This window comes from Mus musculus, chromosome 2 (genome assembly GCF_000001635.26).
Source record: "Mus musculus strain C57BL/6J chromosome 2, GRCm38.p6 C57BL/6J".
Lineage (NCBI taxonomy): Eukaryota > Metazoa > Chordata > Mammalia > Rodentia > Muridae > Mus > Mus musculus.
The window spans coordinates 144,770,843-144,797,073 of record NC_000068.7 but is presented as its reverse complement, the minus strand read 5'-3'; the positions used below and the strand labels follow the sequence as shown (position 1 = coordinate 144,797,073).

The 26,231-nt window shown below is 43.8% G+C and overlaps 1 long non-coding RNA gene across 2 annotated transcripts; it reads right to left on the bottom strand.

Annotated features, from left to right (window-relative positions):
* Positions 1 to 966: 966 nt before the first annotated feature.
* Gm39951 lies at positions 967 to 26,231 on the bottom strand. 2 transcript variants are annotated; one of them, XR_866794.1, is made up of 3 exons: positions 25,392 to 26,231; positions 20,365 to 20,486; positions 967 to 4,217 (listed from the first exon to the last, which is right to left on the bottom strand). It is a non-coding gene; the product is annotated as a predicted gene, 39951 (long non-coding RNA). The 2 variants fall into 2 exon arrangements; XR_866793.1 differs by lacking the exon at positions 25,392 to 26,231 and adding an exon at positions 21,621 to 21,791.

Sequence of the window (26,231 nt, the reverse complement as noted above, 5' to 3'; positions counted from 1 at the left end):
AACTATACCACAAACATTGAGGCTAACATTGCCCAGTAGCATTGACTGAGTTTCTGACATTGTACTTATTAGGTCTCAAACCCTGAGCAAATGGCCTGTTTAACATAACAAAGTGGAACAGGTTCTCCCAGCATGCCTCGGTCCCTACCTGTTACAGGGTCCTTCTGGATACCATACCCCACGCCCTAACCTAAAGTTGTCCAACCCAGGGCTGGGCTGCCCTCTCCCCAGCTGCCCTGTGTAATCCATTTTGGTTACCTGGCCCTTTGGGTCTTTATTTTTTTAGCCTGTTTATTGGCCATTCTCCTCCCCTGTCCCCATCCCTCTCTCCTCATACGGCCCAGCTCAGTCTGGTTCTCTCCCAAATGTCTCTGTCTCTCTGGCTATGCTCTCCCTTTTACCTATAATAAACTTCCTCTTCCACTATTCCTAGGAAGTCACATCCTTCCTTCCTACCTTCCTTCCTTCCTTTTTCATTCAGTTCTTTTGCTCCTGGCCATACATAGTTGCTGAGCACTTGATGTACAGAGATTGTGACTGAGGAAGTTTATTTGATCTTATTACAATTAATTTAAATGTTGTCCTGTGGGATTTCTCATCAGCATCCTAGGAAACCATCCTGGCAGGGAAGTTACCTTCGTGTCTGCTTGATGACAGTCTCCTCCTAAGTCACCGTGTTACACAACACTTATATAAAAATCTATTTTTAAGACTCACTTGAGATTAGTATACATACAGAATAGAGACCAGCTTCTTAGAGAAGTAGGGGTCCGCTCATTAGGGGTCATAGTTACCAGCTTAAACATAAAGCAGCACTGTTGCATTTAGCTCCCAATAGTATAGATGTGAGCCCAACGGTGTGATTCCTGAGCAGCGTGTGAGCAAAATTATAGAACGTATAATTTAATTATAGTTATGTAATAAATACATTATAATTTTATTAATTATAATTTAATTGTGAGGCAACACATTCAACTTCTTTTAGCTACCTAGACATTGTCTTTGGTAAAACATGTCTTAGTTATCAGTTAACTCAATAATGCCATGTAACAAACCATGCCCAAATTCACAGACTCAAAACAATACACATTTATTATCTTATGGGAATAAGTCAGCAGTTTGGGCTGTGGTCTGCTTGGAGGTTATCCTGGTCTCCTCTGGAGCTCATGTACATATATGCTAATTTCCTATTAACTATAGGGATAGGCATGACTGGGCCGAGTGACTTTTGTCCTCCCATAGTGGCTTGTGTTCACTGAGAGCTGCCTTTGAGGTGGGATTCCACCAGCTCTCCCAGAAGCCCTGAGTACACTCCAGTAAATGTGTGCCTCAGAACCAAACTAGACTACCAGACAGAAGATGAGAGGAGTGAGAGTTTGTAGACAGCTGTTTCTGTAAATGCCTGGCAGGGATGAAGATACCCTAAGGAAGGAAGATACTCTAAGGAAGGAAGATACTCTAAGGAAGGAAGATACTCTAAGGAAGGAAGATACTCTAAGGTAGTTCTCAACCTATGAGTCACCACCACTTTGGGGGTGATATATCAGACACCTTGCATATCATGTTTACACTATGATTCACAACAGTAGCAAAATTATAGTTATGGAGGAGCAAAGAAGATAAGTTTATAATTGGAGGTCATCACATTCTGAGGAACTATAGTAAAGGGCTCCAGCATTAGGAAGGTTGAGAACAACTGTTCTAAGGAGACATACATCCTTCACATCGGCTCTTATGTTATTAAGACAATGGAACCAAGAAACTGGGATTATGTTCTCCAGGAATCTCATATGGGGGAGAAGAGAAACCCTGAAGGCTGGCTCAGCCAGAAGGGAAACTCTCTCCCCCAGAGAGACTTTCAATTGTCAGTCAGCCTGACAGAACAGTGATGGTCAGGACCACACCTTGACCAGGGCTGCTTAGATAAGCCCTCTACTTAAAGCTTCACTTCACTTCAGGGCCTGGAAGATGAGACCCATAAGTCCAGCACCATGTCTGTGAGCTGGGCTCAGGTTGGCAAGCAAAGCTGCCTAGCCCAGAACTATAGGAAGCTGAAGGCGGAGGTCCAGCTATGTGATGCTGGTGTAGGTGGGCAGCCACACAGGATCTGCAGACAGGAATCAGTAGATAGGACAAGTGAAGGAAAAAATCTCCATCCCATAGGATGACCAAGCAGACTGGCAGCTTTGTTAATGGTCATGGGGTCTGGCCCTTGTCCTGGTCTTTAAACATAGACACAAACCAGCTTTGTGTCCCTTAAAACAAGTCGCCTGATCTCCAATGACACTGGAAGTCCCCAGACAGAAGGATTCTGGGAAATGAAGACTGGCATCTAGAGAGTAGCTTTTATTTTTATAGTTGGGACAATTTTAAAACCTCAAGTTGAGTCTAAGAACTAAAACAGTTAAGCAAACTTAGCCTGGAACTTAGCCCTTCTGAAATCTGTCACACTTACCTTATACTTCATTCCCTGCCCCACCCTATATGCTGATTGACCACCAGAAGAGAGTAAGGAAGACAACCGGCCAAGTTCTTCAACTGCTCCCACTAAGTCAGTTTGCTCCCACTATGGTGGAGCCCTGGGGTACATACTGCATGCAGCCTCCCCAGGGGAAAGCTCAATTAATCCTAAGAGCTTGGTCAGGCCTTCCATCTTCCTGAAGTCACTAAATCAAAAGAGATAGATGTGCCCAAGAGATAGATGTCAATAAATTCTCTCTGCAGTTTTGGAAGACTTTTTAACCCTAAATGGAGAGACAGGGCAGGCAAACAACAGCATAAAAGAAGAAAGAGGGTTGCCTGCTTTGGGGGGCCATTTAGTTCAAGTATGCTATTTAAAGTTGCTTAGTGTAGTTGGGTACACATCATAGAAGCCCCAAGTTTTAAGGTTAAGAGCTGCCTTGGATGATCTTGTCTCAATTATTCATTTGAGAATGAGGCCAACATGAGAGAGTCTCAAGCAGACAGTGTTAATTGTTTGCCATTGTAAATCTCTCCCTAAGTAGTTTGAAATACCTAATCTTTGTCTCCTTGGTGGCCCTGGATGGGAGGAGAGGACAGGTAATGACCAGGGGCTCATCAGACTATTACTCAGGTCTTTTACATCACCATGTTCAGTTTTCATGGGAAAATTCAATGTGTAGATCCTGACAAAGATGACTCATGAACAAAAAGAAGTGTTAGTCGACAAGGAAGAAGCTGGTCATAGGGGGACCACACAGTGCATAGTCCTATTAGATGAAGTTCTAAAACAGACTGAAAAGAAATCAGAAGAGTGTGTGCCTTCAGGCAGAGGGGTAAAATGGACTGGAAAGGGTCTGAGAAAACTCCGCGGAGCTATGAGCATGCTCATTTGTTGGTGAAGTGCACTGGCACCTGCCATTTATTTTTAACTATATATAAAAAAATACAATAAAATGGAGGGAGAGCCCAATGGGAAGGCTCCGCAAGTAAAGACACTTACTATATAAGTTTAACAAGAACCCAAGGGGGAGCGTAGAAAAAGAGATCCAACTCCACAGGGGTTTTCTCCATCCTATACACGTGTCACAAATACATCTACATACATGTCATACATGCATGACAATATAACTATAAATTTTAGAATTAAAATGAGTTTGCCAGGGTGCATAGGTAGGAATGTAGCCCCCAAAAAAATGTATCAAAAATGTTCACTGTAGAATCTAGGTAGTTTTATAGTTCAACCTAGAATTAAATCTTAGATAAATGCCAAATCCTGACAGGGCAATAAAGGGTAAGACTTTGTTAGAAAGGGCTACAGAAAGGATATAAAGGAACTTGTCAGCTAAGAGGAAGATATCAACGAGAAGGCCAGATATTCTGAACATTAGATATGATTATTCTATTGAAATACATCAAATACAAACACTTTTTTGAGTTCTTACACATGTTAAGTTCTATGTCATTACATTAAGTTGACATTTTTGCAAGCATTGTCCACAGCCCATTAAGAATTTTCACCATCTACTCCTCCAAAGGCTCTGCATCCGTCAGCTGTAACATGGTATAATGCATAGCAAACCATTACAAAACTCAGTCACCCACAATAGTGAGCAATGTTGACCTGCATATGCTTGTACAGAGTGGCTGGGGACCAGCCCAAGTGCTTGGGCTCAGCTGCTCTGTGATCCAGGCTTCATGAGTCTCTCCTCTTCCTCGGGTCAGCAGGCACCGGGGGTCATGCTCTTCCTGTGATGCTGATTGCAAAAGGAATATAAAACATTCTGCATAAGTGATCTCAAAGCCATCCCACCATCGGGGTAAAGTTAAATTATCCCAAGCAAATAACAAGATGTATGTAAGTAATCACAGGTACCTCTGTCCCCAGACCTGGAAATGGAGTGTTCAACTCAAGCTCCTTACGCTTCATTGCCAGACACTCGGGGGCTCTTCTCTCCCAAGGTCCCAGAAGTGAGAGAACCCCCTTTCCTCTGTGTGTCTCCTTGGATGGACTGTCCATGGCTCCCATCATTACGTAAAAATAATAAACATCATCAAATCTTGAATATCTGTGCAGACCAACTCCAGTGGCCTATTCTGTTTTGACTCCAGCTCTCCTCAGGGTAGAATCCCCAAGAGAAAAATTACAAACATCTGGCCAAGAGAAGGAATACAGGGCACTTATTTTTTCTGCTTTAGTAGAAGTCAATTAGAGTTTCAATTTCCTTCTCTAAATGTCACCTTTTTATGACATCCTGGAGGAAGAGTTGGCAGCCCTTTCATGAGGCAAAGAAGTGTCTAAAACGACACAGAAGGGTCCGGAGATTAAAGGGCCCTTTCGAGCTGTCTAAGCTTCCCAGAGCTCTCCATTTCTATTTTGAGCGGAGCATTTGGCTTCCCTGTAGCCTCAAGTGAGCCTTTTGAATCTCCTTGCTGCACTTTTCTACCATTTGCAAAAAAAGGGGGATAATAAGGCTCGCTGCTGGTGATGCACGCGAGGTGCTCCAAGGTGCTCCAGAGGAAGGCTGGCTTCGAGAGAGGAACCTGTCAGCATGTTCCCCCCGGGATGTCAGGTATTTTCAGTGTCTGGTACCCTTAATTAGAGCATCTGCTGCTTTCTCTGAGAATTTAGGCAAAAGGCAGAACAAATGGAGCAGAGAGGATCCCTTCCCTCGCGTCTGCAGCAAAGGAGGCATGTCAAGTTGAGTGATGAACCATTGCTGCTCTTCTCTTGCAAACGCTGTACACCCTATTTTCAAATTAAGGAACCCACTGTTGGCACACCCGAAAGGTTAAACACTCCCACTCCACTGCTGGTGCTTCATCACTGTTTCTGTGAAGGGAACGTCTTGTCTGCAAAAACTGCCCCCGCCCCAACAGAACTAAGTGAGATTTGGGGCTCATCTCCAGTTTCTACAGTTAGATACTAAATCACTCTCTTGCTTGTACCTAACAAATACAGTAAAAATCATCAAACTGATGTGTGTGTGTGTGTGTGTGTGTGTGTGTGTGTGTGTGTGTAATAGACAATCCTGGTTATCAAATTGGCACTTATGGAAGAGGAGACCTCAGTTTACTGGCCTGTGGTCATGTCTGTGGGCCCAGGCCACTGTGGGCAGAGCCAAACCTGGATAGATGGTGCTAGGTTGTATAAAATGCTGGATACATGAAGAGCAAAGTAGAAACAGTATTCCTCTAAGATTTTTGTTTCAAGCTTCTAACTTGTTCCTTACCTGGCTGTCCTTGTCCTTTCCTTCCCAAGCTGCTTTTGGTCATAGTAATTATCACAGCAACAAGACACCAAGCTAGAAACCATAGAACTATAACTGTGTGCGCGCGCGCGCGCGCGTGTGTGTGTGTGTGTGTGTGTGTGTGTGTGTGTGTGCCTATGTGTATGTACCTATGTATGTGTCTGTATCTATGTGTTTGTGTGGGTCTATGTGTTTGTGTGTGTCTCTATATATCTCTCTGTGTGTATGTGTGTTTGTATGTCTTTCTTCTGTGTGTGTGTATCTGTCTGTCTGTATCTCTCTCTCACTCTCACTCACTCTGTATGTGTATCTGTCTGTGTATATATTTATCTTCTGTGGAGTGTATGTGTGTATACCGACGTATATGTGCCTATGTATGTGTCTGTGTCTATTTGTGTGTCTGTGTGTTTGTGTGGGTCTATACGTCTCTATGTATCTCTCTGTGTGTATGTGTGTTTGTGTCTTACTCCCGTGTGTGTGTGTGTCTGTCTCTCTCTCTCTGTCTGTCTGTCTCTGTCTCTCTCTCTCTCTCTCACTCACTCACTCTGTGTGTGTGTCTGTCTGTGTATGTGTTTGTCTTCTGTGGTGTGTGTATGCACACACACACACACACACACACACACACATGCCAGAGGAAGATAAAAGGAATCTTCCTCTCTTACTTTGTCTTAAGACAGGATCTCTAATGAATCTGGAACTCTGTCTCCACCTTTCATGAGCTGGTATTACAAACACACAGGACCATGGTTAACTTTTTATGGGGTGCTGGGGGTCAAGTTCAGGTCCTCATGCTTTCAAGGCAAGCACTTTATGGGTGATCTATCGCACCAGTGCCTTGAAAATTACCCAAAAAATTACTTCTTTTCAATCATAGAAAAACTTATTTTCTGCCTCTGCAGACATGTTTTTCAGACAATCAACTGTAATACTAAGAAGAATTTGAAGTGGTTAGTGTACAATATGTTATCCTGGGGCCTTCCATCAAGAGTACTTTGAAGTTGGTGAAGTATAGGGATGAGGGGAGGGTCACAACTGGGATGTAAAGATTGAAGACCCCCCTGTAAGATTGAATATTGATGCCAACATCTGAAGGAAAGTCTTTTCTATAATGGAGAAGAATCCTTCACTGGATTAGGAATCTTTTCAGTGTCTGAATTTTCATAATCATTATCTAACACTGCTAAATAAAAATTTTAAAAAAAAGTCTTTCCAAGCCAGTATAAGAGCATCTTTGATCCCAATTGTCTAACTCTACTACCATATATAATTCTACCTAAAAGTGTTTGTTGGGCTGGCAAGGTGCCTCAGTGGGAAAAACACCCTGCCAACCAAACCTAATGAATGAGATCTTGTCTCAATAAACAAAAATCTAGTATATGTTCCTTACGTTGATAATTTTGTTATTTTAAAATAATGGGAACTAAACCTGCTGCGTTCTAAATCTTTCTTATTCTCTTGTGGCAAAATGTTGATCTTGAGTCATGCTTGTTTGCTGACGGCAGAATTCCAAAGCATAAGGCCTTTCCATGAGCAGTGCTTCTTTGGGGAGCTGTTGAACTAAATAGACCCACACATTTACAGCAAGGAATGCACAGATTACTACACACACACACTATCAGACATTAAATGCAGGAAGAACCTTTTGTGGACTGTCTATCATTATTATCTGTTATCCTTTACCAGTGACACTGGTACTGTCCACTTCTGAAGCCTCGGCCTGAGGGTTTGGTCTCATCTCTGTCTCTTCCTTTTGAGCTGAGATAGTTTGTTGAGGGGAAGTTATTTAAGTCTTTAGAATCTCAATATGATTTTTTTTCAAGATGGTAGCATCCTTCCCTGAATATTCTGTAGGGACAGACTTCTGCCCGTCCTGCTAGAGTGCCTTTGTTCAGTTTCAATGGGCCAGCAATAAAGATAAAGAGGAAGAATGGAGTACCAGAGCTGGCAATCAAGTACCAGAGTCCCCGTGTTAGCAAGTGGAAGAGGACAGAGGGTTGTATTTTCTATAACCAATAGGTAGTTCAAGACATATACCATGATGTAGCCTTTGCATAACACACTCTTGTAAACATTAAATCCTCTCTAGATTATTTATAATGCCAGTAGAGTGTGAATCCTACCTAAACAGCCAATATAACAGGAATACTGGGAACAATGGGAAGAAAATGCCCCCACATGTTCAGCGCATGCCTACTGTGCTGGCTAGTTTTGTGTCAACGTGACACAGCTGGAGTTATCACAGAGAAAGGAGCTTCAGTTGAGGAAATGCCTCCATGAGATCCAACTGTAAGGCATTTTCTCAATTAGTGATCAAGGGGGAAGGTCCCCTTTTGGGTGGTGCCATCTCTGGGCTGGTAGTCTTGGTTCTATAAGAGAGCAGGCTGAGCAAGCCAGAGCAAGCAAGCCAGTAAAGAACATTCCTCCATGGCTTCTGCATCAGCTTCTGCTTTCTGACCTGCTGGAGTTCCAGTCCTGACTTCTTTTGGTGATGAACAGCAGTATGGCAGTGTAAGCCAAATAAACCCTTTCCTCCCCAACTTGCTTCTTGGCCATGATGTTTGTGCAGGAATAGAAACCCTGACTAAGACACCTACCTTCATTTTCATGTATATTTTGCACGCCTTGTTGATTGAATACATGGTGTAAAATCCACACAGAGACCCAACTGTTACAGGCTTCAACAAGAAGCTTTTTAAAAATGCATGTGAAAAAAATGCAAGTTAGACTAGAAAGTGTCGTGAGGGAAGCTTCCCCCTGACTTCCCATCCTCTCTAGAAAGGGTTGCTGGAAAGCTTCCCCGCTCCCCACCCCCACCCCCCACAGGAGGCAGGAGGCATACTCATCTGATTCTCAGCTGCTTTTAAAGATGGAAGGGGAGGAGGTATGGTTGAACCTCAAAAGTCTTTCTCAGCAGCTAGGAAATAAAGGACAAGAACAGATGCATTGTCTTCTTCTAGGGGCACATTAAGGCCAGGGGTCCCTAATGCAGGGAGATGATGATAATCCCCTTGGAACAAAACCAACTGGATAGCTGGAAAAGAGAGAGGTGAGACAAGTTCATCTTCTTCCTTTACTATTGTTTAGTGCTTTCATGGCTGCCCCTGGGGTGAGGGTTTTGAATGTCTGAGTGTCGTATTAAAGCATCCTCTTCCTTAATTAGGTACCATAGTCAATTGCTGTAGATTAGGAATAAACATGACTAGAGTGTTCTGTATCCTTTTCCCTTCAATGCAGGCCTGTATTTATGACTTGCTCTCTTCGTGTCGTAAACATAAGACTGAGTAGAGGCTTGGTGAGAGCTATGTACTCAGATGCGTTGTTTCTTGCCATTGTAAACTTCCATCTCCATGTGAAGAAGTCTGGGCTAGCCATATCAAAGATGAGCAAGCCCCCAGCTATCCTAGCCAACACCCCAGACAGAATCAACATCATCCAACAACTGTGCCCAGCTGATCAGCGTAGAGGGGAAGTGCTACCTACAAATCCCACAGAATCATGAAAACAAAAACACGTCACTACTACACAGATCTTAGAATAGCAAAAAGCTGATGACATCAAATGCTGGCCTCAGTGTGAACAATCCATTCATTGAGCATGGAATACAAAATAACACAGTCTTATTGAAGATAAGTTAGCAGTTCCTCCTATTAAACCAAGAGATGGAGCTGTAGCTTGCTCAGTGATTTACTTGCCTAGCATGCACAAGGACCTGGGTTCAATCCCCAATATTGCAAGCAGCTACATGAGGCTAAGTGGGGGTGGCACTTGTCTGTAATTCTGGCCCTTAAAGGACTGAAGCAGGAGAATTGTATAGCAAAATTCTGTCTCAAAAACAAAGCAACAGCAATATATATATATATATATATATGTGTGTGTGTGTGTGTGTGTATGTGTGTGTGTGTGTGTGTGTGTGTGTAACTTTAATTTTTTTCAAACCCTATTTTTAATATTGATTTTTAAAGGCTTTAACCTTCCTTTTAGCCCACCACCTGCCAGAGGTAGTGGAAAAGAAAGGATATGGGGGAAGTAGACCTGATTAGAAATGGTTCTTTAGAGCAACTCCTATCTCAGTTGTCTGGAAATGTGCAGTTCAGTTCATTGGTCAACAGAGGCAGCTCAATCCACTCACAAACACTTCATGGATATATCAGCAGTCTAGTTCAGTAGACTAAGGATAGCAAACACGAATCAGCATCTGTAGCATTACCCAGCCAGGCCTCAGCCTTGGCACAAGTTATCAGGGACTGGGACCAACAGGAATGTCAGGAAAGGTTCCCAGTTGTGCCTCTCTCTGCAAAGCGAAGATCAGCAAAGGTGCAAGACCAACAAGCATTGCACAGCTAGCTCTATAAGCAAGCCAACCTCAACCTCTGCCACTGTCTGTTGAGTCCATTTTATACTCCAAATATCACGTGTCCTCCATAGGTCTTCCTTCTTTCATCAGGTGTTTTGTTTCAGCATGTGAGTTGTCTCAGCTGACATCACCCTGCCAATCAGCCCAAATTCATGGAAGTGGCAAGAAACGACAGCACACCACCAGAAGTTTTTTTGTTTGGTTTGGTTTGGTTTGGTTTCAGGTTTTTTTTTGTTGTTGTTGTTGTTGTTGTTGTTGTTGTTGTTGTTGTTGTTTTTTTAGTGTGCTTCTATGGAGTCCTGACAAATGGAGCTCAACTATGCAATATAAGGCAGACCAATACATGCATGTTGTTAACAAAGAATCCTTTATTACATGTCTTTTCACATGCTTGCTTCAGCAGAACATCCTTTTCTCCTGTATCGACTTCATCAAAACATTCCTTTACATGTGTGCCCCAACAAAACACCACACAACACAACTGACTTTCCAAAGAGCCCTTAAGCTTCCACTTCATTTATATATATATATATATATATGTGTGTGTGTGTGTGTGTGTGTGTGTGTGTGTATCACAGTTTTACTACATATAAATCACTCATGCTTACTGGTATTTATCAAAACATGTTGAAATTATTGCACACTATTTTATAACAGCTTTCACCCCTGCCCCTGCCCCATTCTCTGCCTTCCCCTTCCATGTGACCTGCAGAATGTCTATTAAATCTCTCCTCTTATGGGGAGGGCTGCTATTGAAGACCAGAGAGTGCTTGAGGTCTGGGATGGTACACTGAGAAGGTTAGCAAGAAAGTTCCCGGTAGATAAAAGGCTAACATCTGGGCCCTAGGTTGGGGTTCCAGCCCCTGTGAGGTGTGTCTCATGGCTGCTGTCTATGCTGAATTCTTCATCTATCTCTGCAGCACTTTGGGAATCAGAGCAGACAGACAGAGCACAACATATTCACAGAGGGAGCTGGCCATTGTTTCCAAGTAGGACAGTCTCCCAAATTGACCAGAATTCTACCAAGGTCGCTAATCAGCTGTTAACCATATGCCTTTTTCTTTTGGTGTGCTTCTTAATTCAACATGAAAATGAAAACTCCATTACAGGGGAGTCCTGCAGCTGAGCAGCTACTCCTGGATTGCTTCACTCCCTTCTCCTCCCCCATTCATAGCAATCTAGAAATTCGTGGAGAGTCACCCTCCATCCACCTTCCACCAAGGGAAGGACAGAGTTACCTTGGGACCTCAAGTTTTCCTAGTTGAAATCACACATACCTCAAAGGAAAGGCCTCCCTAAATCCTTTGTCTATGACTATGTAGATCATAAAAAACAAACAAACCAACCAACAACAACAACAACAAGGAGTTGAATTCAACCAGGCTTTTCTACTGGAAAAGTGCTGTGTGTGTATGTATGTATGTATGTATGTATGTATGTATGTGTGTGTGTTACTATGTTACTATGATACAAGAACACCTTTTCAGTTTATACTGCTCCCTTTACTAACATCAGTAAGGTGTAGATAAAGGACACAGTGGTAAGAATACAAAGTAGTTTGAACTCTCATAGCTGATGTATCTGGTAGAGATGCAAAATGGAACAAGATACATCACACACACACAAACACACACACACAGTAGTTAAACATTTACAGAGTGTCAGGGGCAAGGGAATGTTTATACTAAGCCTTGTGCTTAATTACAGACACTAGAATCCACTCTGGTGCAAGCAGATTGACAGGAGAACCATCAGAAATTTGGAGAAGCATGCTGGTGAGCTGGAAAAGATCTCCCTCGAGCACTGCCATGTCTTAGATGATATGATGATAATATGGATGTGACATTGCCAATGACTGAACATGGTGTCATTCTGAAATTAGAGACCAGGTACTATGGTGACCATCACTGGTAAACCAGAACACAGAGACTTCATGGAGAAACATGATTACACACATGTAATCATCCGCAGACCATGCTATCCGTATGACTGTTGCTGGTGGTGAATTGGGAGCAAACCTGAGGACATAGCTACTGGCTTATGTACTAAATATTAAACAAGAACATTAATCCCACGAACAACCCTTTAGCCATAAGAGATACAAGGATATTGTTAAGTAAATCCGCACCTGTGATAGGAAACTAGATCCAATCCTAACATGGTAGCACTGTGCTAGTTTCAAGGGGTCTACCCACCTCCTTGGATCTCCTTGGGTGCGAGGCAGGTATGATGTGTACGGACAAAACAGCATTACACATAAAATAAAAATAAATCTTTTGCCAGGCGGTGGTGGTGCACACCTTTAATCCCAGCACTTGGTAGGCAGAGGCAGGCGGATTTCTGAGTTCGAGGCCAGCCTGGTCTACACAGTGAGTTCCAGGACAGCCAGGGCTACACAGAGAAACCCTGTCTCGAAAAAACGAAAAAATAACAAAATAAAATAATAAATCTTTAAAAATAATAAAATTTAAAAAGAAGACCAGTATGCTGTAGTCCCCACGTTGTGAGGAAGTCCAGATGCACAGAGAAACCACATCTGGATGTTCCACATCTGGATGTTCCATTCTCCTTCAACCCATTCTGCCCCAGGCATAGCACAAGACTGTTGAGCCATCCTACCCTTGAATTCTCCCAGGTGAGATTTTAGAAAGTGGGGATCAAACACACATCACCCCTGTGCTTGGTCCAAACTGACCTACTGCATCCATTAGACAAAATAAAATGGTTGCTTTAGTAGTGATGCTTTGAGGTAGTTTCTGTTTTTGTTTTGGTTTGGTTTAGTTTGGTTTTGGTTTTTCGAAACAGGGTTTCTCTGTATAGCCCTGCTGGCTGTTCTGAAACTTACTTTGTAGACCAGGCTGGCCTCGAACTTTGAAACCCGCCTGCCTCTGCCTCCCAAGTGCTGGGATTAAAGGCGTGCGCCACCACCACCACCGGGCTTGAGGTAGTTTCTGAAACAGCACAGATAACTAGAAAGGCAAGTTGCAGAATGAATGAGTGATGAGCCAGGCATCCAGCAGAAGCTCTGGTACTTTGGGAAGGGTCCTCAGAGGCAGTTTATGGCAAGGAAGTTTGGCCCCTCTTTTTGAAACATCTGAACTGTGCCTGGGGCAGGGTATGAGTCTTACTGTCTGTGGGTTTAATTGGGAGTGGCCCCCACAAGATCATGTATTTGCATATTTGGTCCCTAATTGATGGAACTGTTTATGAAGGATTAAGAGGTGTTGTCTTCGAGAGTGGGTTTTGGGATCCATAAAGCTCATTCCCAAGTTAATTTTCTCTAACTTGTTGTAGATCAAGATGTGAGCTCTCGGCCCTTCTTCTACTCCACCATTATGGACGCTAGCCCATTGAAACTTTAAGCCAAATTCAACACTTCTTGTGTAAGTTATCTCAGTCATGGTGTTTTTATCACAGCAATAGAAGAGTAACTAAACAGTGCCTTTAAAAAGATGATGATTCTGGTAAGAATTGCCAAATAAGAGCATTGACATTTCTGGAACAACGGCCAGCTTGGCAGCATTTGCAAACACCCAGGATCTGGCTGAGAGCCTAAGACACAGGAGGGCAAATGAAGTAGCCCCTGCTTGGGCTTATTTTTCAGGGTCTCCCTTGCTCTGACCCAACACATGGAAAGTCTCTAGAGAAGGGAATATTTTGAACTGTGTAGAGAACTGAAGCACTCTGAATGTCTCTTGGGATTTAAGAAAAAAGTAAGAACTTGGCCAGTTTCTTCCTTTAATTATATACTCATAGCTAAACAAATAATCTAATAAAATGACAACTTAGGCACTGCCTGAGGATTTCAATAAGATGAGAAAAGATCTTCGAGGCAGAACAGACATACAAGAAGACAGACCACAAGCTAATTTAGAATTAGAAGGTAGACTTGTGGCAAGGAAAAGTCTAAAGTCTACCTCTCCTAGTAATGGTCCACGTTCTAAATGTTGCTCTGGTATAACTGGCTCAAATTAAATATACATTTGTTACTGTAGCTTGTACAAATTATAATTTCTTTTCTGTTTTTTTTTTTTTTTTTTTTTGAGACAGGGTTTCTCTGTGTATCCCTGGCTGTCCTGGAACTCACTGTGTAGACCAGGCTGGCCTCGAACTCAGAAATCCGCCTGCCTCTGCCTCCCAAGTGCTGGGATTAAAGGCATGCGCTACCATGCCCAGCACAAATTATAATTATTAATTGCTCCTAGTTTCTAAGTGGATATAAAAGCTGAGTTAGATCAGAGGCACCCAGTGAGCTCTGGTAGCTCTGCTCCTTCCCTCCCCTGCCAGTGAGTATGGCTTCCCACTGCTCCTGTGATTTAAGGCCTCACGACTGCTCTCTTGACCTCTCTCATCTCTCTCATCTCTGTCGGAAATTCTTCATCAGTGTTGCTTGAGTCAGGCAAAGTTGACTCTACTCCCTCCCTTCTGCTATTGGCAAATCAAACCTTTGGGCAGGACAGAATTTAGAATAGCAACGGGTATTCTGATAGGCTCCTCAAATGAACTACCATATGACTGAGTGCCTCATTCTTCAAGAACAAATGCCCTGATAAAATTTAAAAACATTTGTCCCATGATAAAAGTCTGCATGGCATAGGTGAGGCTCTGGACTTGATGACAGAAAGGAAGAAAAGAGGGAGGAGGGAGGGAGAGCAGGAGAGGGAGAGAGGGAAAAGAAAGAAAGGAAAAAAGAAAGAAAGAATAGGAGTCCCTGGACTTTGCTATTTATCATTTAAAGGAAAAAGGAAGCACTTAGGTAAAGTGTTGATAATGTTTCTCAAAGGGTCAGACAAAGGCTGTGGACAACATGTAAGTAAATGATTGATTTTCATAAAACTTTATTTCCAAAACCAGGAAGCCAGTCCATGGGTCACAGTTTGCCAACCCTTGCTTTAGAGAAATAGTGATTTATTTTCTTCCTCATGTCATAAAAAAAGACCTGAAGCAGGCAGCTGTGACAGTTGGGCCAGATGCTGTCTGGTGCTGCCACCACCTGATGGCTCAAGTAGAGCAGCAGGATTCGTTTCCTGGGTGGCCCATTCTCATGACTGACAAGTGAAACAACAGTCAGCTGCTGCCCTTTGGAGGGCTGTTTAAGTGTCCCCACGGCATAGAAGCTGGGGTCTCCCAGAACGAGCTGTTGAAGTAGTGCTCTTGGAGGGTGGCTTCTCATTTTGCTGTGTTCCTTTGATTATACAGATCAACTCCAATTCGATGAAATTAAAGCTTGCAAGGGTGATACTGCAGGGAGTCTCGGGCATTAAGAGACATCTGAAACTGCAGTACATGGCATATACCTGGACATCAAGAGAGGGGACCTGACATCTCTGAAGAGAAGGACCTAGGTTGTGACAGTCACTAGAGTTGTCTATCTACCACAATTATTCACTCTATTGTCTAAGGACAGCTGGGAAGACTCCTGCTACAGAGGAGGCCTGCAGCATGTGGAGTTAGCCAAGGTTAGAAGATTCTGAAGGTTCAAGAGTAGAGTGAGAACAGCTATAAGAGGCATCTTTGAACAGAATAGCTAATGCTCACTTGGCTTGGCCTCTGTTGTGCACCAGGCTGATCCGCAGAGGATGAGCTCTGGGCTCCCTCCACTTTACTGTGCAAAACCAGCTTGCCCTCCTTTCTGGGACAACTGCCCACGAGACCCTCAGTTTTCCATCTCTGTGTCTTTCGAAACAGCTCAAGAGATTTCCAGTATCCTTAGTCCATTATCTCAGGGCAGACCTCCATGCCGGCATCTCTGAGGGACTAAAATTTTTAAAGGATCCTGATGGGGTTTCCAGGTGGAGAGCTTCCCCTATGAACACCAGACCCCTTTCATTGTGGCTGGAGACAGGACTAGATGTCCTGACAGCCACCTCCCATTTGTAACTCATTTTTTAAACCACAAGTTCACTATGCCAGACTCCTTACCTAGGTCCCTGGCCTGCACTTGGCAATTTCCATTTAATCTGAATTACTTCACTTCATTGCATTATATGGAAAGATCCAGGCTGCAGAGTCTGTGGCCACTCAGGCTCTCCTCTCAGCTCAGCAGCATCAGCACACTTCGTGGGCTCGATTTCATCCAAGCTGTTGATAGATGTTCTGTCTGGAGAAGAGCCCCAGGGCGTTCTCCCAGTGAATTCCTGTGAGGAATTTATCTGCCGCAAATATCCTGGCAGCATCCTTATCTCTACGATTTCTCCAACATCAATCACAGCTGCTTTAAGGTCATGAGAGCATCTGTATTTCTATTGCAGTCTATGATGGCATCTTGGGCCTCCTCCTGCTGGTTTTTTTTTTTTTTTCCTCCTAGTTTTCACAAATCATTCTAGGGTCCAACCCAACCTTCTCCTGGGGAAAAGGGAAATAGAGGGCGCTGAATGCTTCTGCTTCTTCTGGAGCCAGAGTTTGGATAGACATTCAACACTGGCTGCTTCCCTTAGCAGCTGTGTGCCCCTAGGTGCGTTGCTTAATGGCTCTGTGGCTGTCTGTTTTACCTGTGGAGGAAGGAAAGTCGAGCTTTCCTCACAGTGTTATTGTGAGCATTAATGTGAATGCCCACAGACATCAGCCCCAGGTTGGGTATCTCTCCTTGTAGCTTTTAGGAAAAGAGACCACAAACACCTTTAATATTTTTGTGTTTCCATCTTTAGTTTCCTAAGATGGACATTTCAAGTCTCTGATCTTCTCTCTTCACCCTTTTTCTGTCTACTTTAATGCTATAATTTCCCCCTAAGTACTCCTCATTATATTCTACACATTTTAATAAGTTGTTTTCGCTTTATTTCTTTCCAAATATGTTACAATTCTGTCAAGAACTTTTTTTCCCTCCTTAACCTATAGAGTTAGGGGAGGGGAAAACATAATCAAGATATACTGCACAAAAAATATTAAAATAAAAAAGAAGTATGTCATTGAATACTCAGATATTTGAAGATTTCTCTAAAAGATTCTTCATTTATATTGGTGGTGGTGGTAGTGGTTGTTGCTGCTGCTGCTGCTGCTGCTGCTGCTGCTGCTGTTGCTGCTGCTGCTGTTGCTGTTGCTGCTGCTGCTGTTGTTGTTGTTGTTGTTGTTGTTGTTGTTGTTGTTGTTGTTGTTGTTGTTTGAAACAGGGTCTCTCAGCATAGTTCTGGCTTAGACCAGGCTGGCCTCAAACTCACAGAGATCTGCCTGCCTCTACCTCCTAAATATTGCAATTAAAGGTTCACACCACCACACCCAGCCCTTCATTAATTTCTATTTTAATCCCACTGTGATCTGAGAACTGACTTTGTACAGCTGCTAGTATTTTAAATGTTTAAAGCATATTTAATGATTCAGAATATGATCTTTCTTGGTGAATGCTCCAGGCAAGCTTGGAGGAAACTGTGTACCCTGCTCTCCGTGAAAGAAGTATATTCTATAAGAGTCAATTAGATTACGCTGATTAATAGTGCTGTTCGAGCCACCTCTGTCTTTATTGCTTTTCTGACTTCTGCATCTATGAATTACGGTCAGGAGGATGTTGAAGTCTCCCAACTACAGAAATGGATTTGACCACTTCTCCTTTCAGTTTTCCTGAGTTCTGCCTCCCACATTTTGATACCGTGTTGCTGGGCACATGCGCGGCCATGTCCTCTCAGAGAACTGATGGATCTGCCATTTCACAGCCCCTTCTTTTTACATGATAATTATATTTGTTTGGATGTCTGCTACTAACATTGGTGCTTCAGCTTTCTCAGTTAGTGTTACCATGCTATATATTTTCCATCTTTTCACATTCAAGCTATCAGTCTTCATATTTTAAGTGAACTGGGGTCGGGGACCTAGGGTGACGCTTAGTGGTAAAGAACTTGCCTAGCATGTACAAGGCCCTGTGTGTGATCCCCAGTATCTCAAAAATAAACAAAGAGACAGATGTCTTACAGAAAGCCATAGAGCTTAGAAGGCACATTTTAAACTAACCTAACTAAACCTTCCTCAGATAGCCCCCTCCCACATCATCCAGAAATCCTGTAAACGCCATTCTCAATCCCTCCCTCGTGTGCTTGTGACATCACTGTCATCTGTCCCACTTCTCAACATGCTGTCAAATACACTGCTACTATCACTGCTTTAGATCGTTGTATTTGACTGTTTTAGAGACAAGGACAGAAGCTTTGGGCTTTGCTTGCAATTCCAAAAGGCCGGTTTGAAGAGAGACAAGACTTCTAACTCTCCTGAATAGGCAGTGATTCCCAGTCCCCTCTAGAGAAGGGGGGGGGGGGGTAAACACTGTAAGAGCCCTATCATATAAAGTACTCTACTGGATACTGTGGGGCATCATGATTACAGAACTCACACACAGTGGCCCGGGCCTCTGCAGCTTACAGAGGAGTAAAAGAGGACCCAAGTGTCTGCTTGTGGGCTAACCAGAAGAGACAAAAGGACAGAAACTCAGCCAGACTCTTCACCAGTATCCCGCATGAAATGCTACAAAAGACATTATCAAATAAACTAGCAGATAGCAGATAGAACATGACAGTAAGTCCAAGAACAGAGCATTAAAGACATTGGGGTATAAACTGTTGTTATGAAAGAGGGGGGGGGTGTTTCTCTGTTACTTTCCCCTCAGATACGAATGTTAGCCTCAAACAATTTAGAAAAGGGGACAGGAAGAAATGACAAAACAGATAGTCCCAAATGTTAGCTACAGAGAAGCCAGACAAATGATATAAGACATTCTTTGCAGTCATTGTAGCTTTTCTTCCATAAGTGAAACTTATTCTCAAATAACAAAATTTAAAGTGATCTTTTCAGTCCTTTAATATAATAGGTTATAACCCTACATGCCTGGAAATCTGGAGATTTCCCTCCATGTTTTCAATATTCTCCATATCACTGAGCTAAAACTGCCAAGACATTATTTGGTTTGCTGATAACATTGCCTTCCAGGGTGTTTTTTTCTGAAATAGTTGATTGTTGTCTTGGGGAAGGACTGGAGTCAGGCAAGCCTGCTTAGGTAACCGATTATAGCTGGAGGTGGCCGGCTGTGTCTGTGCCCAAGGCCTTGGGCCTTTCATCAGACCATAGCCAAGGATCGGCTCCCTCTGGGATTGCATCTGGGTGGGGGGTCAAGGGCCCCCTCTTTCCTTGAGAAGGAAATAGTGATCAACATGGGAGACTATTCCCTGCTGTCTATGTCATCCATGTGCCATTTCTGTTTTCCTTTTTAATGTAATATTTTAATTGACACTTTGAGAATTTCATGCAATGTATTTTTAACATTTGCTTCCTACCCCACTCTTTGCCTAACTCCTCCCATATCCATCTCCATGCCTTTTAGTAGTTGTTGTAGTAGTAGTAGTAGTAGTAGTAGTAGTAGTAGTAGTAGTAGTGTTGCTGCTACATTTATACATATAAATCTATAAATACAACTTACTGGGTCTATTTAGTGTTGTTTGCATGTATGCTTTTAGGGGACTGAACTCTTAGTATTGGATAATCAGTTAGGGGTTCTGGGGAAGACTGATCCCCTTCTCAGCAATCATTAATTGTCTATAGCTTTTCACCTAGATGTGAAGCCTTGTGCAGACCCCCATCCATGTTGACATGTCAACTGGTATTGTCATAGTTTAGGTCTCTCTTGTTTAACCTACCATATTGTTGAGATTTCATGGATCTAGCTTCCCTGTTCTACATAGAAGACACAATCTCACAGCAGGTGACCTAGTCCTCTGGCTCTTAGTCTTTCTGTTCCCTCTTCCATGATGTTTCCTGAGCCTTAAGTGTGGGGCTTGTGTTGTAAATGTATCAGTTGCATTGGATACTCATATTAGTCATTCTCTCCATTTTGACCCATGTGGCTTTCCGTAACTGTCTCTGACTGCTGCAAAAAGAAGCATCTTTGATGGGAGTAAGCACTACATTTAGCTTGCATATAAGGCATTTAGAATGCAGTTAGAAATTATACTGGTTCAGGAAAGTGATGGCTTTAGGTTCTCCTCTGGGTCCGTGGCTTTACCAGCTATGGGGAGTTGACTAGGTTTACAGTTGTAGGGATGAATTCTCTTCTATTGAGCCAGCTTAAGTTCCATTAAACAGTGGCTAGTTAGCACTCCTTCACCTTTAAGGATATCTTACAGTGCTTGGTCCCTGTTGTGGTCCAGAGGCACCACAGCTGGGTAGACTACTGATTGCTTTTCTCCCGGGAGGATTCTTGCACAACACCTTCTGATACTATGAATACCAGTTCTCAAGGAGGAAGCTTCCAGGTTGGTTTCAGCTCGATTCCTCCAAGTCCTGTGTCCAAGTTGTCCATTATTTTCAGCAAAAGGGACTTACCTTCTAATTCTGGGAAGCAGCCAAAGGCAACAGCAATAGCCTACATTGTTGGACATGGTCTCTTGGACTCCCCTGATCAACATCTTGAAAGAAGGTTTCTCATGTCTGGTACTTGGATTTTCCTATGGAACAGCAACATTCATATCTACTTGTGCCAGATGAAAAAAAAAGCATACACACTACAAAAAAGAATAGTGTGCCTATGGAGACCCACCAAACGTCTCTCAACTTCTCGATCCTGACCTGACCTGAGCCCACAGCTTTGGAACGCAAGCCTAAGCCAAGAGTTTGCAGGGAAAGCTGCATAGTAATTATAATCCTCCACTCTCCACTCTGTTATTCTTTCACTGTGCTGGAGCGAGATGAGCTTCAGGCTTTTGAGCTGTATGTGGTCCTCAGAACCATCGCCTGGAGGCCCCACAGTGCTCTATGCAGTGCAGAAGCATTGCTACAGATAGGAAAGGCTTGGAAGGCAGGTGGTGTGATGCAGGTTAGACCTTTCATAGGCTACAGGTGAGAAGCGGGTAGATGAGGCTTCCAACTAGATAATGGGTTGCTCCTTCTGCTCATGCTGTGTTCTGGAGCAACCTCAGCTCTTCTCGCTCTATGCACGGGTTATCTCCAGCCATTTCCTCAGCATGCACCCCGCACACCATACCATGGTGAAGACCACCTTGACTCTGCTTGATAGAGAGATAGCCAAGATCCTGAGACCCAAGCTCATTTTCTCTAAGATGCCTTCAAATATGGCATGGGATCTGGCGTGCAAGCATTGCTCTCGTGCAAAGGCTCTGATCTTTCTGAATACCCTGACAATGGACTCTAATAAACAAAAGGCTTGCACTGTGTATAGGCGCTGAACCTTCCTTGAGGTTCTCAGGATGTTCCATCTCTCCAGGTGTGTTCTCTGGGCATGCCCTTGGACGAGCTATCTGCTATTACCTGAACATGTCCTAGGCTGCCAATCAAGCTCCCTTGAAAATTCCCTCAGGCATCCTGACCCCACAAGGCTATGTCAGAAACATGCTGTTGCTATGTTTACTGAAGCCCCCTCCAACCATAAATTATTTCATGGCTGTCTGTCTGTCTTAGTAAGCTGTGTATCCAGCTCCAGACCTCAGTGGCATTTAGGCTTACAGACCCAGAAACTATCACTCAATGTAATATAGGCAAATGAATGAATGGTTCCCAAGAATCAGTATCATTTGTTTCATGCCCTGGCTCAGTCATTGTTTCTTTCATACAAGTCAACTTACCTTCTTGGTGGCTTCACCTACACAATGGCGATAAATCTTCTCTAGTACAGAACTAACTGTTCCAGAAAAACAATTCCCATGGCCATTATGGTGTAATAGAAGGAGGCAGCCAAGAAACTTTGTGGACCAGTTGATCTCAACCTTCCTAATTCTTAGACTCTTTATGACAGTTCCTCATGCTGCGGTGACCCCCCCTGCCCCCCCAACCATAAATTATTTCGTTGCTACTTCATAACTGTTAAGAATCACAATGTAAGTATCTAGCATGTAGAATATCTGATATTTGGTCCCTGGCAAAGAGCTGTTCAACATCCCCACAGGTTGAGAACCTTGGCTGTAGGGCCAAGGCTTCTTGGGAGATCTGACTGGCCTGAACTTCTCTGCCTCAGCTACTCATTAAGGTTGCCTGGGAAATTTCACTGGCTTTCAATACAGGACTCCGGGATTCTCAGATCTCACCCGGGTGAGTCTGATGTGCAGCTTAGACTGAGAACGCTGGCTGACCCTGGGCCGTGATGCCTTCACCTCGGTGGCTAGCACTTGAGTCTTCCACTTGGAATGGGCAAAGGCAAGGGATTCTCGAAGCTTGGCTGAATCAACATCAGCTGGAGGGTTGTTAAACCAGAGCGCAGGACTGCACTCAAGTCTATGACTCAGCAGCTCTGAGAAACAATCCGGATCATGTTTCTCAGATGTTCCCAAAGGAGTCTGCTTATCTGGGGTCCCTGCTCTGAGAACTACTGAATTCAAAACACCATGAGGCTTTATCACCAAGTTCCAACTCAGGACTATTGGTACCTTTTAATTTTTGTTTAAATGAGTTTAGGCACATGTGGCTACTATATCACAGGGTGTGAGAGAAATCCAGAGACTGGCAGACTCATGAGGTATTTTCATTCCTTCTTCCAAGTAAAGGAAAAAATGCACGCCCTTGCCTGGCCTGTGGCATGAGACAATGTGTACACAGAATATTCACCTAACCTGCAGGAGATTCAGGCCCTCAGACCAGGCTTTAAAATGATAAGGGTGGGATAGTAGAAAGCATTTTCAGCTAGCCACAGGGGCAGCTTACATGACTCCTGCAGAACATTCTGCAGGAGAGAACAATAAAGCAGGAAAGCCCCAATGATTTTCCAAAAGAAATGTACAGAGATCTATGGTACCAGTGTGCATGGCTTTAAGCCCAAAGAACCACACAGTAAAAAGAAGGTACATCTCAGGGAGAAGGGAATCACTGGAAGAAAACAGCCAGGCACACAGGAGAATTGTGAAGAACCAGCAGTGTAGGTGATGGCAAAGCTGATGACGGAATGACTAGCAGAAGTCCATGAGGCCAGAGGCACAGCACCACCTAGACTTGGTAGCCATGCAGAGTGTCAACACCCCTGTACCCAAAGTGGGTGAATCTTGGAAAATTCTGCAGGAGAGGGAGAGCTGACAGCAGCTATAGCCTTTGTGGAAAACATCGCCACCTTGTCCCATTCCCTCCATCTGCACTGTTCCTGCCCACCAGCAATTCCAGGCAAGAGCAAGACTACGAGAAGTCATCAGCTGGAAGGAAAACGTGCGAGAGTAGTAATTACAAGATCAGTGTCCGCATCATGACTGCGGGTGAGAGTCATGTAGAAGGAGCAGGTGACCAGTGAGACATGGCACCAGAGCTCAATGCTATCTTCATGCACTTGGTGGTCATGTGGGTCAAAAGAGTGGGATCCTAAGTCTAGCTTCAAATCCTGGCTCTATTACCTCTGAATGGAGGTGTGTGTTATGGCCTGAACATGGAAGGCCCTCATAGGATCATGTTTCGAATACTTGGTCTCCAGCTGGTACTAGCATTTTAGGAAGTAGGACTTGGCTGGAAGAAGTAGGTCACTAGGAACAGGACACTGAAGGTATCTTGTCCCTTCTCTGATAGGTATTCTCCTTCCTTCCTTCCTTCCTTCCTTCCTTCCTTCCTTCCTTCCTTCCTCGTACCCATGTGTATATGTATGTGTCTGTATGCACACATACTTGTGCATGTGTGTGTTTCTGCCACATGTTCCTGCTACTGTGACATTCTGCCCAAGCACACAGGATCAAGAGACCACTTTCTGCCAGGGATTTTCTCATAGTCATGATAAATGTAACAAGTACAGTTGTCGAGAGGCCATTCTCCCTAGTGTTTCTTCAACTGAGACCTCATTTCCAAGGTTGTTCATATAGATCACTGCCACTGGACAGTGTCTCCTCAAAGAGCAGGCAATAGACACCGGGCCCTCAGTGTCACCTGGTTTGTAGAAATGCAGTTGCTGTGGTTAATACTCAGTCCTATCCTGGCCCAGGGTCCTCTATGTTCTTCTAGTTCCCAAAGCCCTGCAGCAGGCTAACTAGTTGCTGGGCAAGCAGGTAAAATGCCACCGTACTCTTCACAGCTCTGGATTCCCATGCCTCCACTTAACATGGGGAAAACAGATGGGCTGTTGTGATCAGCTGAAGCTTGCAATGGGCTGAGGCAAGCTTTTGGCCATGGGTAAGTGCTCTAATTAATTACTCTATCTACTCCTATAAACAAACATTTGAAACTCAGAAAAGATAAAAATAAACATCATAAAAGTGGCCTTTGAGCCCAAGGTAGGTGAGGAACCAATTATAAATTTCTCTGAATGAAATGAAGTTTCAAAAAAAAGATGTGACCACAGACTGGAGTTACCATGAGGCGACTTTAAAAGACTCGTGCTAAAGAGAGGAGATGAAATCCAAACGTGTCAAAAATCACTTTTATAGAATGAGTGACAGATACTACAAACATCTCAGTTGGATGTGAGCTCCTAGAGCATTCTAGAATAGATGATTACACAGACGGTTTGGGGCACTGTGAAAAAGAACTCAGTAAATTGGGAGGCAGGGTAAGTTCAGAGTAACACCTTGTGTTATACTATATTGTTTGACAAGATCGCTAAATTAATCACCAAAATGCTGCAAAGTAGAATATAGCTTGGTTTCAGCAGGAATGGGGAAAATGGGCAGGAGGAATGTGTGTTAAATGAGAAGATAAATAATACACTGACTGGTATGAAGGAAGACTTTTTTGTGGAGAACCAGCTTCCTCCTGTGTGTTGGACTTAGCCAAGAATTAAAACTAGAACCTGTCTGAAGATGACATGAAGCTGGGAGGAAGGACCCACATGACTGTAAAAACAGCTCAAAGACCATAGCCTTGCCCTCACCAAGACTGCAGGGATTTTTTTTTTTTGGGTGGGGGAAGAGGGATGGTTAATTTCACTTACCTGTAGGCTCCACATAAGCCAAGAATAGGATGCAACAACAGCACCTGTCCACCCAGGCAATGTGCCTGTCCGGGGGACTGCTCTGAGTCTGAATATCTTCTTAATCTTACAGCCATGCTGCAAGGGGAAGTATTGCTTCCCCTTGACAGAGGAGGGAGGTCAGTCCTCAACAGCTAGAACAGTAACTTGTCGCAAGGTTTCCCTGGTAGCCAGGTCTATGCCATCCCTCGGCCTCTTAGGGCCCAACACGCTCACAAGCTCACATCAAGGTGCCTCAGCCCACAATGGCAGAGCTGTATCTGGTTTTCAGGGGTCACAGTTACAGGAAAAATTACTGAAGAACCAGAACACATCGGTCTGGGGAAGAACTGTAGACATGTGGCCAGTGACAGGTGTTAACTATGAATAATCGATCCCTTTGCTCTAGGTGTGGCTTCTGTCCTTATCTTTCTGTGTCCCCTCTTGCCCCCCACCCCCCCCACCCCCCCGCCTCAGTGCTACCAACCTGCTGGTGGTTGCCTGGGCATTCTTCTTCCTGTCACCTCGAGGCCATCAGACTTGCCGTGCCTCCGTCACCCACTGTGGCTGTGTGGCTGATACTACCTCTGCCCACAGATCTCTTACTCCCCGAAAGAAAGAGTTGTTTTTGTATCTAAGCCTGAGCCATCTCCCTCCGACAGAGGGCCTGTCAGCCGCAGCCCCTTCAAGAGACCACCCACGCTGTACTTTCTGTTCAAGGATGGAGCCCTGAAGCTCACTCATCCCTGGTAAAGAATCAAAGCAGGGTATTAAGAAGCCCCTATAAATATCAAATCCATTATCCCAAAGTAATCTATTAGCTTAGACTTAGCAGTCTAAAATGCCACACTAACAGGTAATTTCCTAATGGGTATTTAAAGCTGCTGTTTAGGAACTCCAAAATTGAATGCTCTGCTGTCCAGACCTCGGGAGAGGATAGAAACACAGCAGCACTTTAGAAGGCTGACTCCCCTTAAACAGTAGTCTCCCATATCTTTCCTATGGCAGTTGAGAGGGGTCCAACTTGTGAAGTTTGCCCAGTTTCTGATTCGAGGTTCTTCTGCTCTGTTTTATAAGGACTCGAATCACCAATGAATTTACAAAGAATTCTGGAAGCACCTGGCTGAACAGGTCAGACGATGATAAATTAGTTGTAGCAAAGGCCATCTCTCTGGTTCTCGACAGTAAAATGACAGTAGGATCAAGGGAGTGAGCGCTGGTGGCTATGTATGTTTCGTAGGATCAAATCAATGGATGCCAAATTTGGCCTATGCCCATCAGCACAGCTCCATCATCATCATCATCATGTCAAAGTGGCATGGTAGAG